The sequence below is a fragment of the Pinus tabuliformis genome, chromosome 1_2, assembly GCF_031772625.1.
Source record: "Pinus tabuliformis cultivar Carrire ecotype Pingquan chromosome 1_2, CPIR1, whole genome shotgun sequence".
NCBI lineage: Eukaryota > Viridiplantae > Streptophyta > Pinopsida > Pinales > Pinaceae > Pinus > Pinus tabuliformis.
In genome coordinates, this window is record NC_142298.1 from 483,496,386 (window position 1) to 483,514,332 (window position 17,947).

Genomic DNA, 17,947 nt, shown 5'->3' on the forward strand with positions numbered 1-17,947 from the left:
CACAAAAGGTTTTCGAAGAGATTGGGAACTCTATTAGGTGTTTCGTATATATGGATGCTAATATTTTGGGGGTCAGGGACAAACGGATTGCATGGATATTACATGAGATTAATTTTTTGGGAGGACTTCCTGAAAATATTAAGTTGGAGTGGGGTCCCATGAAAATTATGTAGAGAGTGAATTTTTGGGGTATCCCCTTTCATTGTCTCCTTTGTCATCATATGGGCCATCTCATTGATTTTTGCCCCTGTAAGTCTCAGTTCTGGTGGGGTGGTTTGCTTTGGAAGCTAGTACGTTATCGTCGTTTGAAGAAATTTCCTACTCCATCATCACTTCACAAACATCCAAGTATTTCTCATCCTCTAGATTTTGCATTGGATGTGGGTTTTTTGGACAATATCCCTTTTGTTGGGCGCTCGAAAATCCCCCATCCTTCTGAATTTTATCACATAACTAAAGTCAATCAACTATATATATATATATATATATATATATATATATATATAAATTAAAATTATCGAATGTGTAAAAATGAATAGCATATTTCTCCCAGCGGAACATCGATGGTTATGATGTGCCTTTTGCATTCAATCATGCCATGACTTTAATGTGTTTCCAAAAGTCAAATGAGTTTAACCATAGTTCAATTTACATAAAATTAGTCGTCTGATCCTGGATCTGACGGTTGAGCAGTCAGCGTCACACCTAAACCAGCATGTGGGTTAACTATGGTCTTCTCTCCCAATGGATCTCCACCATCAGCTTTGAATCAATCCGACAGTCATTAGGATTCATTGTATCATAACTTGCACGACCGTTATAGCCCTTCTTCCAGCCCGATGTAATCTCGGTCATTGATCCATCATAGATCTATAGAAGTTGCATCATAAATTTCACGTGATATAATCATTCACCTTCGTGCGATGAGCAGGTCCCCCTCTCCTCGGTTGCTGAGTTATTCAATGGTCGAATGACATATGTCCGTGACATTTAATTATCTACATAATTCCCATTTAAACTTAATTTCCGCCAACCTTTTTTCCATTCATTTGTTCAACCTCATTCCTGTGTATTCTCTGGAGGAGCCTATACATGGTCGAGAGCAGCTGCGAAGCAAGTTTTATCCTGGAAACTACGCTTCTTCTGCATGGTAAGTCACCCTATCTCATTTTCTTCTCATTAATCGGTGATTTGATTACAGAATAATACAATGTATGAATCATTTGGGAAAGAGGCTCTGGTTAACGCATAGTCAGGGGTTCAAGGCATGAGATTGTGTCTCACAGACATAGTCACCCTTAAAAGAACCCTGACCTTCTCCTCTGTCGAATCTAACGACGATATGTTTTTACTGAAATCTAGGGTTTTACATGAAAATCTACCTCCTGTTCACTTCAACCCCAATTTAATTTAGTTGTTAGCTGAGCAGCATGACCACGACCACCAATCATTCTTTTGTAAGTCCAACCATAATCTGTTCCTAAATCTAGACGAGGAAATATTCATGAAGATGATAGGGATCCCTGCTCAAGTAATTGATATAACTAACAAGGGGCTAGACCGCTAGTTCATTACTTGTGTAGAGAGTGACAAGCTTGAATTCTTCACTACCTTATTCGAAAAACCAACCCCTGAATTGAAGTTCATTTTTCCTGTGCTGACATAGTCTCTAAAGCCCTTCTATTAGACTCTAACCTCTCTCCTCTCGGTCATATTTGGTTTGGACGATGATACCAAAATGGATGAGTCGATTTTCTTAGCTATATGACTCGTTACGATTTAGCTCATCTTCAAGCCATAAATTTTCCTAAATACTTGACCCGGGCCCTTACAGTTGATTTATACATAGACATTCCTTTCAGCTCTTTCCGCCATTGTTCATATCTCATTCACCTCATTTTTTTTAATTATCCTTCTTATTTTTTATCCTCTAAGCTTCTTCTCAATACTACGAATGTTGACCATGAGGAGAAATAAATTTTCCATTGGTCTGATGTAATCTATCCCCAGCATGTTCCCCATCCATTCACTGACTGCTTTGCATACCCTCTGAGGGTTAAGTTAATAGAGGCTAACGTAAACAGGTTCTTAGAATAAAAAATTAAAACATTGAGATTAACATAACAGTAGAGTAGCGGTGATCTGATAATCACCCTATGAGTGATCTCAGTTAAGAATTATTAAATAGAGGTATTACATATTGATGTGCTGGTGTGTGTCTAGGTTATTTAAGCAATGGATCGATCAGATTGTGTATACATAGACACTTGAAAAGGAAGACAGTAGAGAAATACAATAAACAAATATAAGAACACAAGAAATTAATAAGGAGTTCACCCTATCCACCAGGGCTACATCTCTGGTCCAGCTTTCAGTGGTGGCCTTCTTTTGTTGTGTCTTAAAGCAGAGGATTAAAAAGAAGGAGCTCAATATGAGTCTCCTGTCACAAGATAGCTTGGCTGGGTGGTTCTTGGATTCCCCAAGCCTCTGGAGTGCACAGACTCTCGGCCTTACCAGCTTTCTGAACTCTCAGGTCTACAATGGAAGGAGCCCAATGTGGTGTTCGGTCTTGACAGATCCCCTTCGGGGATGGCTCGAATTTCTCAAGCCCTCTAGTGCTCGATGTTGCCTCTAGTCAGCTCGGCCCTCTGTCCTCTTTCTGCTTTTTGATTTATCTGTTCTTCCGTGTGTGCGGGTGTGGGTGTCCCGTCTTTTCCCGGTTGTTTCTTCTGCTGGTTTGTGCATGGCTTTAAAGCCACTCGAGCTCATGGTTGTTTTATTCCTCTTCCAACTCCATCGATTCGCCTGCTACAGCTTCACTTGGAGTTCCCTGTCTCGGCGTCATCATCAAACTCATAAGGAGCGGCCACTTGTGCTCCTGTGAACTGCGCCAGCTTGCTTCGTCGGTTTGTTTCTTCAGTTAGATTATGGAATGAGTCATCTGCCACCTTGGCGGTCAATTCGAACTTCAATTCTTTCATATCGCGGCTTAATCCCCCATCAATTCCATCTTCTCCATCGAGCGCGATCTCAGCCGTTAGATTTGGAGCCCCCAGATCCGATGCCATTCGCTCGTTTCGCGTGGTTGACTTGTTCGACCGTTAGCGCGCGATGAGCAGTAGTTTTCTCTCTCCTCCACTTGCCACGCGTCAGGTGCTGAGTGAAATCGCTCTGTTTTCACCAAAAATGCTTACCGCCGAGGGATGCCCCAGATCAATACCGCTGGTTTTGGAGCGAGGGTCCTGCCTTTCCCTTTAGCCTTTCTTCCCTATGGTTTTCCCAGCTCTCATGCGACCGAGTTCTTGGGGCTTATCCATTTTGAGGGTTTTTGCCTAATGATGCTCTAATCACGCATCAAAAACTCCCTCCATTTCCCAATCCGGACTTCCCAAGGGCTAATTTCACCTCCCACGTAGTCTCCATGGGCCTCGGTCAGTGCGCTTTAACCGAGGTCCTCGTCGTTCCACGCTGGCTACCAACTACCACTGGTTTAGAGGTGTTTTTGATCGCTATTCTAAATTCTTTGAAGTTTGTCCTGACCTGGTACAGCCATGGTTTTGTTGATCATTCTTTATGGATCCAATTTGGATCACGGCCTTCCCACTGAAAAGATTTTGGACCACCAAATTTTGGTTTTCTTTCAAGCATTGACTAAGTGAGGGCACTGCTGTCTCACTTGCCCAATCTTAATCCACTTTGCACTACTCGGCTTTAAACCTTTCAGTCCGATTCTGAGGTACTCAATATCTCCTCTGCACGTTGTCCTCACCTTCCTTTCCAAGACTGTGTCTTCCTACAATTCATTCAGATATTCAAGTATCAGGTCATCAATAGAAGGCAATTGACTTTGTTCTTCAGGATCCTCAATCATTGAAGGTTCAAACAATCTCAAGCAATTTGCATTTACGACTGAGTAGATGTGCATGTAAGCTGGTAGATCAAGGCAAAAAGCATTTTCACCAATCTTCTCAAGTATCCTAAAAGGTCCATACCTAATAGGCTTTAGCTTTTTACCTTCACCTTGCATCCTTTCCTTGCTAATATACAGCCAGACTTGGTCACCAACTTGAAAACTATGCTCCACTCGATGCTTTTCATGCCTTGCCTTGTATTTAGCTTGGCTCCTTTCCAGCTATTCTTGTACTGCCTGGTGGATCTCTTGGATCTATTCAATGATCCTAGTTGCCTTGTACACATCACTGTGTCCATCAATGGTGGTATGTTTACCAAAGACAAAATCCAAAGGAGACCTAGGTGTGAAACCAAAACAGGTTTCAAAAGGAGATCTGTGTATAAGAATGTTTCGCTCTGTTGTAAGCATGTTTCACATAACACAAGTGTTCATCCCAAAGCTTAGGATGTTTGCTACAATATCCTCTAAGTAGCTGGATCACTGTCCTGTTAACTACCTCTGTTTGGCCATCAGTTTGTGGATGAAAAGTTGTGCTTTTCTTCAGTTGGGTATCCATCAACTCCCGCAGACTTGACCAAAACTTCCCCACAAATCGGGTGTCTCAATCAGATACAATAGAAGTGAGTAACCCAAAATGAACCCATATATGTTCAAAGAATAGCTTGGTATTTTGTTCAGTTGTAATCTGCTTATTACAAGGTATCAAAATGCACATTTTGTTGAACCTATCCACAACCACATACAAATAATCATGACCTTTTCTAGACTTAGGCAGCCCCCCAACAAAATCCATTGAAACACTTTCCCAAGGGTGAGAAGGAACTGTTAATGGAGTGTATAGGCCTAGTTTTCTGTTGTTGGGCTTTCTTTTGGCACACATAGTACACCCTCTCACATATATAGAAATTGTCTCATTCATTTTTGGCCAATAACAAAATCTTTGCAGCTGTGCAATTGTTTTACTTACCCCAAAGTGACATGATATCAGTGAAGTGTGTGCCATTCTAATTATCTTTACTCTCTCTATTTGTGGAATGCAGAGTTTCCCACAATGATATAAGAGTCGGTCCTTCACATGATAATCCAATTCTTCTACCCTTTTGCCTTGACTCAAAGTTGCATATACATCTTTAAAGTCTATATCTTGAGCATATTGTTCAATGTAATTTTCATGTAGATGCATTTATAGTGGGTCTAGATAACATACATACAACTTCGTTATGTATGCCTTTTTTATATCTGATGACAAAATGAAACTATTGTAAAAAACCCATCCACCTGTAATGTCTTGATTGCTGCAACTTAGTTTGGGAGTGTAAATATTGAAGTGGTCGATGATCAGTATATATTACTGTCTCTTTGCCCATTACGTAATGTTTCCACTTTTTCACACTCTGAACTAATGCATACAATTCTTTATCATATGTAGGATAGTTAACTACTGCAGGATTAAAAGTCTCAGAATGATAACATATGGGTTTATCGTGATGTGTCAACACTTCTCCCATGGCATAGTCACTAGCATCTGTTTGGATCTCAAATGGTCTTTCTATATCAGGTAGTTCTAGTATAGGTGTTGTACTAATCTTTTCCTTCAAGGTGTCGAAGGCTTTCTAATGTTTGCCGCCCCACTGAAACACCTTGTTCAATCCTGTCAAATAATGTAAGGGAGTTGCAATTGAGGAAAATTTAGAGATGAGCTTCCTCCAATATTGTGCTACTCCTAAGAAGCTTCTTACTTCTGTAGCAGACTTGGGTTTAGGCTAGTTTACAATGACTGCCACTTTATAGGGATCTATTTTCAATTCACCACCCCCTACTATATGACGCAAATAATTTAGATAGATTTTTCCAAATTCACATTTAGAGAGTTTAACATAAATTTTTTCTCTTTTTAAAACATCTAATGTCTGCTTAACATGCTTTAAGTGTTCCTCCCACGTTTTACTAAAAATCAGAATGTCATCCAGATACAAAATAACAAATTCATCAAGAAAAGGTTGGAGTACATCATTCATTAATCTCATGAAAGTAGCAGGGGCATTGGTTAAGCCAAAAGGCATAACCAACCACTCATAAAATCCCTGCTTTGTTTTCAAAGCAGTCTTCCATGCATCTTGCTCTGCAACTCTGACCTAATGGTATCTGATGTGCAAATCTAGCTTGGTGAAATAAACAGCTTCCTTTAATTGATCCAAAAGATCATCTATGTGAGGAAGGGGATAACGATTTTTTATTTTTATCTTATTCAGTGCTCGGTAGTCAATGCACATTCTCCACAAGCCATCTTTCTTTCTCACCAAAACGATTTGTGACCCACATGGTGATGTGCTAGGCCAGATAAACCCCTTCTCGAGCAACTCCACCTACTTCTTGATCTTAGCATTCTCTAAAGTAGACAACCTGTACATTCCAATATTAGGCAATGGAACATCTTGCTACAAAATAATATCATGTACTATTTCCTTTTTGGGTGGTAGACCTTTAGGTTCTTGAAACAGAACATCATACTCTGAAACAATCTTTTCTATATCAGCTTGCTGCTTAGCATTATAGCCCTCAAATACATTGGTTTTATCAGGTTTCTTTTCCTTTACAACCATTACTAAGAATTGTTTGCATGAATTTATCATTCTTTTCATCTACCCTGAGTTTATGAGAGTATAATTATTCTTGAGCTTATGAGCTCTTACAAAGTATTCGATTCCATCTTTAACAAGTAGATACTTTTTCTCAACTCTATAGAAAATAGCTTTTCTATCATACAAGTAAGGACTCCCTAAAACAATTCCACATATATCCAAAGGAATTATGTCTAACTCAACCTCAACTACAAATGATGACCCAAAAGAAAACTTGAGTTTGCACTCTCTAGTCACTTGTAGTTGTGCTTTATCATTCAACCATCCTAATGGGTATGGTTTCCTGTGAGGTGTAGTTGCTAATCCCAATTTCTTTATAGTTGCTGCAGAAATCAAATTTACTTGTGAGCCACTATCAAACAAAGTATCAATCTTTTGATGTTTGGAAACAACTCGAATATGGAAAAGCTCATGTATTTTTCTCTCATGTTCTTCATCAATAACAGATTGAGCAAAATTACTAGTAGCTGCTTCAGAATTCTTACCCTTTATACCTATGGCTACAATGATTGTTTCATCTCCCGAGTCTGATCCCAAATATTTCTGAATAGCTGCAACAGTCTTCTTCCTCTTGCCCTCAGACTTTTTAGGTCTCAGCTCTGCATGCAAAATCCAACAGTGCTCATCATCATGCCCATCCTTTTTACAGTGAGTGCATGAAGCTTTGTTTTTTTGTGCAGTGTTAGCCTTCCTTGCTTTCCACTTCTGCTTTCTTTTCTCCTTGCTCTTACTTGCAATGGGTTGAGATGGTCCCCCAACTTCTGGATTTCCATTATTTCCTCTAGCCTCTAGATGAGTAGCTTGTACAGATACCTCATCTATACTAGTGGGATTAAACATGAGGATGGTATGCCTCATGTAGCTGTGCAGAGCACCAATTTACTTCAAAAGAGTCTGTGGTGAGTATAATGAGATCCCTAGAATCAATGCTCTCATTCTAAATTCTTGAGTGTACCCTTGCACACTTTTCCCTTTCAACTACCGAAGAGTTTGCCAACTATCATGGCTTGTTGCATGTAGGCCAATGGATAGAATTGCTTCTTGATGGTAGAAACAAATTCACTCCAGACAAAGATGGTCTTACCATGTCTTTTCATATCGGCTTGGGTTCTGCCTTCCCACCAAACCAAGGCAGTGCCTCCTAGGCGTAGGCTTGCCAGCTGAATTTTTCTCTTGTCTGAGTCAATGTTCTGCACTCTATAAAACACATCAATTTGTCTAATCCAATTCTCCAACTTTTCAGCATCTAGCTCTCCATCATAGATAGGCAAGTCGAATTTAACATCTAACTTAATCAAGGATGCTTTCTTATTATTCACAGGGCTATTAGGAGGTGTGAGAAAGCTTTCCTCTTTCCCTTTTCCTTTTGAGTGGTCATGGGAATGAGATTCATCTTCTTCTTTATCTTGTTTAGAGCTTGATGAATCTTCATCCTTATGCTTTTTAAAGTCCCTATACATTTCTTCTACCATAGACTTTATAGCTAGGAAACTCTCTATGAATTGAGGGTTTGGCCCCATAGAACCTTCCTCTGACATGGTTTTCTGAGGATAGACTCTCCCAATCTCAGGATTAGTTTCGACCAACTCTCCTTCTCCTAAATTGAGCTTTGATCTAGTGAGCATTCAACAACTAAACCAACACAAGCTTGTCTAACCTTACAACCTAAAGCTCTTATACCACTTGATCTGATAATCACCCTATGAGTGATCTCAGTTAAGAATTATTAAATAGAGGTATTACAAACTCATGTGCTGGTGTGTGTCTAGGTTATTTAAGCAATAGATCGATCAGATTGCATATACATAGACACTTGAAAAGGAAGACAGTAGAGAAATACAGTAAGCAAATATAAGAACACAAGAAATTAATAAGGAGTTCACCCTATCCTCTAGGGCTACATCTCCAGTCCAGCTTTCAGTGGTGGCCTTCTTTTATTGTGTCTTAAAGAAGAGAATTACAAAAAAGGAGCTCAATATGAGTCTCCTATCACAGGATAGCTTGGCAGGGTGGTTCTTGGATTCCCCAAGCCACTGGAGTGCATAGACTCTCGGCCTTACCAGCTTTCTGACCTCTCGGGTCTATAATGGAAGGAGCCCAATGTGGTGCTCGGTCCTGACAGATCCCCTTCAGGGATGGCTCGAATTTCTCAAGCCCTCTGGTGCTCGATGCTACCTCTGGTTAGCTCAGCCCTCTGTCTTCTTTCTGCTTTTTGCTTTCTCTGTCTCCTTTCTATGTTATTTCATGTGTGCGAGTGTGGGTGTCCCGTCTTTTCTCGGTTGTTTATTTTGCTAGTCTGTGCATGTCTTTAAAGCCACTCGAGCTCATGGCTGTTTGATTCCTCTTCCAACTCCGTCAATTCACTTGCTACAACTTCGCTTGGAGTTCCCTGTCTCGGCGTCATCATCAAACTCACATGGAGCGGCCAATTGTGCTCCTGCGAACTACGCCAACTTGCTTCATAAGTTCGTTTCTTCAGTTACATTATGGAATGAGTCATCCGCCACCTTGGCAGCCAATTCGGACTTCAATTCTTTCATATTGCGGCTTAATCCCTCGTCAATTTCGTCTTCTCCATTGGGCACGATCTCAGCCGTTAGATTTGGAGCCCCCAGATCCGACGCCATTCACTCGTTTCGCGTAGTTGACTTGTTCGACCATTAGCACGCGATGAGTGACAATTTTCTTTCTCCTCTGCTTGCCATGCATCGGGCACTAAGTGGAATCGCTCTGTTTTCACCAAAACTGCTTAACACCCAGGGATGCCCCCGATCAATACTGCTGGTTTTTGGAGCGCGAGTCCCACCTTCCCTTTAGCCTTTCTTCCCTATGGTTTTCCCAACTTCCCAGGGGCTGATTTTGCCTCTTGCGTAGTCTCCATGGGCCTCGGTCAACGCGCTTTGACTGAGGTCCTTGTCGTTCCACGCTAGCTGCCAACTACCACTAATTTAGAGGTGTTTTTTATCGTTGTTCTAAATTATTTGAAGTTTGTCCCGATCTGGTACAGCCATGGTTCTATTGATCATTCTTTATGGATCCAATTCAGATCAAGTGGAAGCTGGTTTTTATTTCCTGATTACATTGTAATCCACTTATATGGATTTAATAAGTGGCCCCTTCAGTCTCCTAAGTATGTATCACCATTATTATTTTCTTATGATCTCCTTATATAAAAGATGATAGTAAATGAATTGCATTTTGTTTCCAAGAAAAAGGGGTCACTGTTTAGTTATCCATATGCTATTTATCCTTTAATTTCTAAAAATAAAAATGCAATAGAGTCTTTGGAAAATGAAATGTTTTCTTTGGGGTTCTGCAGGATGAACTTTTACACTATGATCATATGGGGATCATTTCAGCTTTCAAGAAGCAGGCTGGATTGTCAGCCTATGTTCATGAAAAGAGGGAAGAGGTAGAAAAGTTGGCCAACATCATAACTCCTGTCAGTGATACCTTGCACTCAATGACATCAACAGAAATGACATAGTTCGCTACACATGTTGGCTCGAGAAATTCAGAAGTCTAGATCTGCATACAACTCGCGAGTCGAACAATGCGTAACTCCTGCGTTTGATTATTTGTTCCTACTACCCTCAAAAGAAAGTTAGAGGCCTTAATTCCATTTGAGGTGAAGCCAGGGGTAGATGAAGTGGATACTAACATATTCAAATAGCAAATTGAGCAGCTGGAAAAATAAATCCTACAGACCTTAGAGGATATAAAACCAAAGGACTTAGGAATACAAGCCCTTGACATCAAGCATACCTTTACAGGGAAAAAGAAAATAATGAAAATTGGTGCCGATTTGGTTGTATTCTTAGAAAAATATCAATTAGTGGACACCTCAACAATTAAAGATGTGACTCCTACAGTCAGTCCCCGGTTCATCTCTGCTGCTAACTTCAAGACAAACATTTTAAACCTTATAGTCATCCAGCCATAGATCAATAAAAAACAACATATGTTGGACTCTAGGACCTCTTCGCTGGCCTTTATATTGGGAAGAGTTTTAGACATGGATGTCATCAACGTCCATCGACATGAAGGTGAAATTATGGCCTGAAGATTCTCTGATTCAACTGCCAGGAACAAAAAGATGCAAGAAATGTTTGAAAAGGTGTCTGAGCAACTACAAGTGGCACGCATGGCATTAAAAACAAAAACTAATCGAATAAAGGAGCTAGAAGATATAATCATTTGGAAATAAGGCCAACCAAAAGATATGGGGCCTATCAAGAAATTTCTAGAGGAGAAAGAAAAAGAGATCGAAGCCCTTCAATCGATCCTTAAGATTCATGATCATGACCCTCACATCTTGATTCAGGATTTTGAGATGAAGGAAGAGGTTGAAGCTCACCTCCAGGAAATGGAAGTGGCCTTACTGCTCAAAGAAGAAGAATGACAGGATGCTCTCAAATGGAATGAGCTTTTGATAACAGAATATTGTGAAAATGAGGAATGCCATCTAAAACTTTTGGCAGAATATAAGGCTTCGATCGACCAAGATATTGATTCCACCAAAACATCAGAGGTTGAATATCCTAAAATACTACACATCAAAATAAATTAGTTGGAGCAAGAGTTAAATTTGTCGAAAGCGGAGAAAGAAAGAACTGAACTTAGAGCAGATAATTTGGTGGAATGAAAGAATGACAAAATCAAGCAGATCGAACATGCCTTGAAGAATGAACATAACAAAGTAATGTCCCTCCGGGAGGCACTTCAAGTTTATGTACTAGGAAGGAGGAGGAGATATGGAGGGATATATGGTAGAAAATCACCATAGTTAATGCCTATGTATAAATCCTCTCAAACTATGAGAAGGGCATAATGAAAAATGAAAACCTAGAGGTAAAAAGCACTGCGGCATCCCTTGATGAAATATTAAAAGATGTTGATTCTCTCATTGGCCTCTTCAATACCTTATAATATGACACCTTCGTAGGACAACTAAGATTGAAATGGAAAACTATGCAAGTGATGCGAGATGAATTTGAAAAGGTTGTGAAAAAAATAAATGATTTAAGGACCGACTGGAATTATCCTGGAAAGTTTGGCATGCCTTCACTTTGTGGGAATGACAATTGGACAATATCCTGGGAGAACTTATGCGAGCAACTGAAGAACACAAAGCAAGACTTGGGGTGTTTGGTTGTGCAGAGCGAATAGGTAGTTTCTTCATACATAGTTGTGAATGGCCTCTGCAGAGATTTTACCATCTTGGTCGGGATCGATAATATTATACAGAACCTCCCAATTGCACGTTATCAGATTAGATCTTTGCTGGTAGTGGTAATTACTAAGTATAAAAATATTCCCTGGTTGTCTACTACAGAATGGGACAAATTCATTAAGTTGAAGAGACAACTTAAACGAAATATTGTGTGATATAAGGTCTCTTCCACGTCAAAGGTTGTACACCCAATGCAGTCGATGTAATCGGTGATGGAGAAACCAGATGATTGGAGCGAAATCCCTCTAATTACCATGCAAGCGCCAACTGTCAAGATGTGCGGAGATAACTCGTTCTCTCCTACAGGCTCAATGAAAAAGTCAAATCATAAAAGCTGCAAAGGCGACACCATGAATAGTCATTCCATTCTAAAATTATTTTATTTTAATTTTAAATTGAATCAGTTACATTTTAGACAGTTTCCAAACAATTACTTTTTAAAAATATTATTTAAAACCTTGTTTCCCATCATGGGGGGTTGTTGACAAAAGTGAAAATTTTCTAATTTTATTAAACTGCCTATACATGTTACACAATTTTCAGTTTCATCTCTGAAATCGATCTTTACATTCTGAAGAAGCATTGTTTGTTTATTTATTGTTATCTCTTGTTTGTTGTTGCAAAAAATAGTTTGAGGCTTGTCCTCAGCTATAAGTTTACACATTTAGTCCCGGTGTCTTTGATTTAGTGATGGTCAACGTTATACATTAACAATTGCGAACATGTTATGTTATGATCTTTTGTTCTTTGTAATAGCACCAACGTTTCAGAAAATATAAAGTTTTACTTTGTCATTGTAAATTTAAAATCAACATTTACTATTGAATGTGTCTATCTGCAAAGGTTCAAAGTAGAATAATAAGAATGTATGTACCTGCTGCATATGTCTTATGTAATATTGGAATGACCGGTATCTTGTAGTTTTTATTGTTTTCATTTTCTTTCTTTTAATTTCCCAACTACCCATTTCTCATTCATGTGTTAGCTTCTTCGTATCACTAGGATCGTATTTATGAGATCATTATTGAAATAAAAGTTTTTTAATTCACATATGTTAATTCCATGCCCTAATATAGTGAACAATTATCTATATTTGACCTTATATATTTTTTTCTTATTGAAAACTAAATAATTGATTATCGGGGATACCCCTTGTGGTGCATAGGAGGTCAATCATAGCACCTAAAGTGAGAGGACTCATTAGTCCTCAGTGAATGCATATTCATTTCGTTCATATGTGGGGAGGATTTGAGTACCAACACCTTCCTCATCTACTATTCTCCCTCTTCAATGGAACTTGTGGATGAAAATAAGGACGTGGTCTCTCCTGACCTTGTGTCCCCCCTAGCCCTCACACCCCCTAATTTTCCGGACTTAGAGTTCCCTTCTCAGCTCTAATATCCTATGACAAGATTCTGATTATTGATCCATCGATTCCCAACCTTTGAAAATCCATGTGTCCACATGCCCCTATACTTCCTTTCTCTCCCCTGACTCCTCAAATATGGGGTGCCTCTCTCCCTCATGGCCTGTAGTGTGACGTTGACTCTGTGAGGGTTATATCTAGGTCAGATGACAAATATGGTCCCTCCTAGGTGGATCTATGTTTTATTGACTTATCCCCGCATAATTTAATGGGTAGTGACATTGATATTCTTATCTAAAATCTGGCCACGGACCTTGCAGCGCTTACTATACACAAAGAAGATGATGCCAATCTATCTCCCTATATTAGTCTCGGCTCTGCTCTGAATATCACGGTCCAGAGAAAATGGTGCAAGGGTAGTAGACATTTAAATGGGAAACCCATTGCTAGGTCTCTGCATGTTGATTTGGATGATGCTCTCTGAGATATCCCCATTATATATGTTGAAGACTCTTGGGCCCTTAGAGCTTCTGTGACTGTTGAGGGAGTGCCTTGATGAAAATTATTTCTCACAATTTCAGATGATTGGGAGATTCCTCTAAAAAAAATTCCCCCAAACATCTAATCGACTATGTTCAACCTTTAATTATTTTCCTTTAGGAATCTATGGCCTCAAAGGAGAGGGAAAAGGAGTATTTCTTGTCTATTTGTCTAAGTTGGTTTCTTGTTGCTATCGATTCATGTTGTCTTTCTAGAGGTCTGATGGCTCTTTAGAATCCACGTAGGGTAAATATAAAATAGTTCAAGTGTTAGTAGGTATTTTACTAACTGGTTACATCAGGGGTATTTCTTCCTTAATTCAATTATTAAACTTAGATGATCTATGTCGCGCCAGGAGGGTCTTTTGGGATAGGATGGATGCCATTGATCTGGTGAAGACTGGGTCTATGTTCATTTCAGTGATTTTAATGCTATGGTAGCTAGTGATGAAAGTTGGGGACCTCGCAGTGAAAATGACCCACTTGTATCTTTCCTTAAACATTTGTTTAAGAAAAACCACTTGTTGGACATGCGACCTGATCCTATTGTATCCACTTGGAATAATGGAAAATCAGGCCCAGAGCATATTACTAAAAGGCTTGACAAATTTCTAGTGCACGAGAAGTTACTGCAGCTATTGGGCAACATGAGATATTGGGTGGTGCAAACCAAGATATATGATCACCTTCTAATTATCTTACAGTGGAGAGGGGAGGCCATTAGGAGGGATATTCCTTTCAAATTCAATATGATGCTTCTATAAGAGGAATCCTTCAATTCTCTGGTGTGGGAATTTTGGTCCTTGAGGGATTATAAAGAAATCACATTTGTTATGGATTTGTTATCGCAAAAACTAAACCTTATTAAGAAGGAAGTGCAAAAATAGGAGCAAGTGCACATTGAGGAAAAAATGAAAAAGGATCTAGATCATAATTGTGTTGAAATGAAGCTCCTGGGTCATCATAAGGACCAAATATCCCCATCTGCTTCTCAACTAAATATATTGTAGGAACTGAAAAGGATGAAAGGGCATATTCTCAATTTTCAGGAGGCTTCTTGGCGTCTCAAAAGCCACACTATTTAGATCATGGAAGGAGATAGTAATACAAAAAAAAATCATAATTTTGCTAACCAAAGGCGGTACAAGAATTCCATTTGGGAAATGGAGAAAATGTGGGTGGGGGGGGGGGGGGCGCGGCGCAGGGTAGAGGGGCGAGATTCTTCTCTACATGTGACATTTAGTTAGAGGTTGTTAAATATTTTTAACATTTATATTTGGCTTGAGATGGGTTGGAATACGTTGATCTATTGTGGGGCATTGAAAAGTTTCCTTGTATGTTCATGGAGGAATGTAATGTAACCTTTTACATACCTATCACATTGGTTGTTCTCAAATATGTTGTAAAAGACAAGAGTGCTAGCCCAGATGGATGAAAAGTGGAACTTTTCCTTCATTGCTTTGATCTTATGGGGTAGAATCTTCTCAATATGGTTGAAGAATATTGATTATGTGGATAGGTTTCAGGTGCAATTAATTCCACCTTCATTTCACTCATCCCCAAGTATTCACACGCTGACTCCTTCTCTGGTTTCTGGCTGATTTCACTTTGTAAAATTACCTACAATTTGATCTCTAGAGTCATATCAAGTCAGATTAAGGATGTTTTGTCTTCCTTCATCACGCTAGAACAATTTGGCTTCTTATCAAGCCCTTAGATTCATGATGCAGTTGCCCCGACTCAGGAATATCTCCACTCTATTCAGTCAAAGAAGAAAGAGGCCATTATTATGAAAATGTACCTACATAAGGCATATGATTATGTTCACTAGACATATTTGTGTTTGATCCTCTTTAAAATTGGGCTTTATATTAATAATATAGCTTGGATTATGGCATGTGTCTCTACGACAAATTTTGTAGTATTAATTAATGGCTATCCATCAAGTTTCTTCCCGGTGAGTAAGGGACTTCATCAAGGATGTTCCTTGTCTCCTTTATTATTCATATTGGTTATAGATGGTCTTATTCTAAATATTTCAAGGGTTTTAGGTACCTCATTCTATTTTGGTTACACATCTTTTTTTTGTTGATGATGCTTTATCATTTGGATAGGTATCTTGGGAAAAATGGAAGTTTTTTTATCATATACTGGCTATATTTGGTGTTTCCTCGAGTATGATCATTAATGGATACAAATCTATACTATTTCATTCATCTGCCAATATGGAAGTTATCCATTTTATTTCTAGGTTGTTTAAGGTTGAGACCTCTCACATTGAGGGAGGTTTGTCTTATCTGGGCTTTATATTGAAGCCTAATAGCTATAGGGTCGCGGACTGGGAATGGATTGCGGAAACATTTCAGAAGCACCTTTATCTCTAGACTCATCATTGCCTATCATTGGATGGTCGATACATTCTGCTCCAATTTGTATTACAACAACTGTTGGTATATTAGACACAACTATTTTTGGCTTCCCTCTTTCGTAATTAAAAAAATTAAACCCATCATGGCACACTTTCTTTGGTCTGGGAATAAAGAGCACAAAAAATGTCACTTGGATAACTTTGAAGCCATAACAATGGGGAAAGATGTTGGAGGATGGGGCATTCTTGATCTGAAGAAATTTGGCTAGGCTCTTCTGATAAAATCATTAGGTGGGCTTTATTTTGTAGGGATATTTGGTAGGATATTATAGCTGAGAAGTATCTACAGGGTTGTGCTTTTTTAGATTGGTACAGAAAGGATATGATTGGGGTTAAAAATGGCTCTTACATTTAGATGATTTTTTCTAAGGTCAGTAAATGGTTGCTTGGTAAGATGCTCTGGTATTTTGCGAGGGGTGATAAAATTTTGTTTGGTTGGGATTCTATATTGGGTGTTGGTTCATTTCATCACTTCAATCCTGATTAATTTTTTCTCTACATACAAGAGAAATTTTCTTTTCGAATCAATCTATTGAGCGGTTGCAGTTGGATCTTCCATACCCGATGTGGAATATTGTTGAGGAGTTCAGTTTATTGAATGGCATTGCGAATAAGCACTCGATGGTGGTTTCATATATTCATCAGTTTATTTCAAATTATGTCTACCTTAGTGATAACAAGTGCTGGTGCAGAAATATTTGGAGGTGGAAGGTCGGTTTAGAGGTGACCATCTTCTATTGGTTGTCCTAGAAAAATAAAATATTAATTTGGGATAACATCTACAAACAGTGATTCCTTGGGCCAGGGTGGTGTGTTTTTTGTCATTTGGACTAGGAAGGTGTTGCACATATGTTTATCCATTGTCCCTTGTTTGTGGAAGTTTCGGGGAGTATATTAAAGCAAGTCCAGATTTCCCAAGTGGATTCCTTCTATTCTACGAAGTCTTGTTTCAGGTTGTGGTTCAGTAGAAAAGGAAGGTATAAATCACTTCCTCTATATACTATATGGGAGATTTGGCGAGCAAGAAATCTAGTTATCTCTAAAAACAGACCTCCTAGTGTCTCCATAATTTACTCAAAAATATTGGCTTGGTTTTTGGTGGGGAAGCATTCCATTCAGAATGATAATACTTCTAGGACATGTTGTTCGCCACTATAGGTGGTCTTTCCTGCAAGATCCGTCAATTGCATGACACAGGGTGGCAGGTGTAGATGTGAGGCATGGCTGAGGATTAATCCTCACATACATTTTCTCCTTTACTGGTATGGAGGTTCGGGTTCAAACTCAAATGCTGAACTACTAACACTTTGGGGTTTGTTGGTTTTTGCTAACCACCTACAACTGTTGAAGTTTTTTGTATATGGGGATTCTAGATCCACAATTGAAGTCATGTATGAGTGGTCCTCCTTCTCGACTCCCTCCTTAGTTGGATGGATGGATCACATAAAGTTTTTTTTGGTTCATTTGATCTTATTACCCTTTCACATGTCTACAAGGAGTGTAACTTGGTGGTGGATGGGCTCTCAAAACAAGGTTTGGTTGTTGCAACATGTATAATACATTTCATATTTTTAGTTGATGGCAAGGCGATGGAGGGCAATCTTGAGATTCCCTAAACTTTGATTCTGGATTTCACGGTTGGTTATTTTGTTTACAATAGTATGGTGCACGTTTTTTATATTCCTTCTAGTTATATGCCTGACTCTTATTAATGATAGATCAAGGAGATTGGAAAGAGTTATTTTGATGTAATTTTGTGACCTTTAACCTCTTTAGAACTTGTGTAGTAGTAAAAGGACTTTTGTTGATTATCATGTCATTTTTGG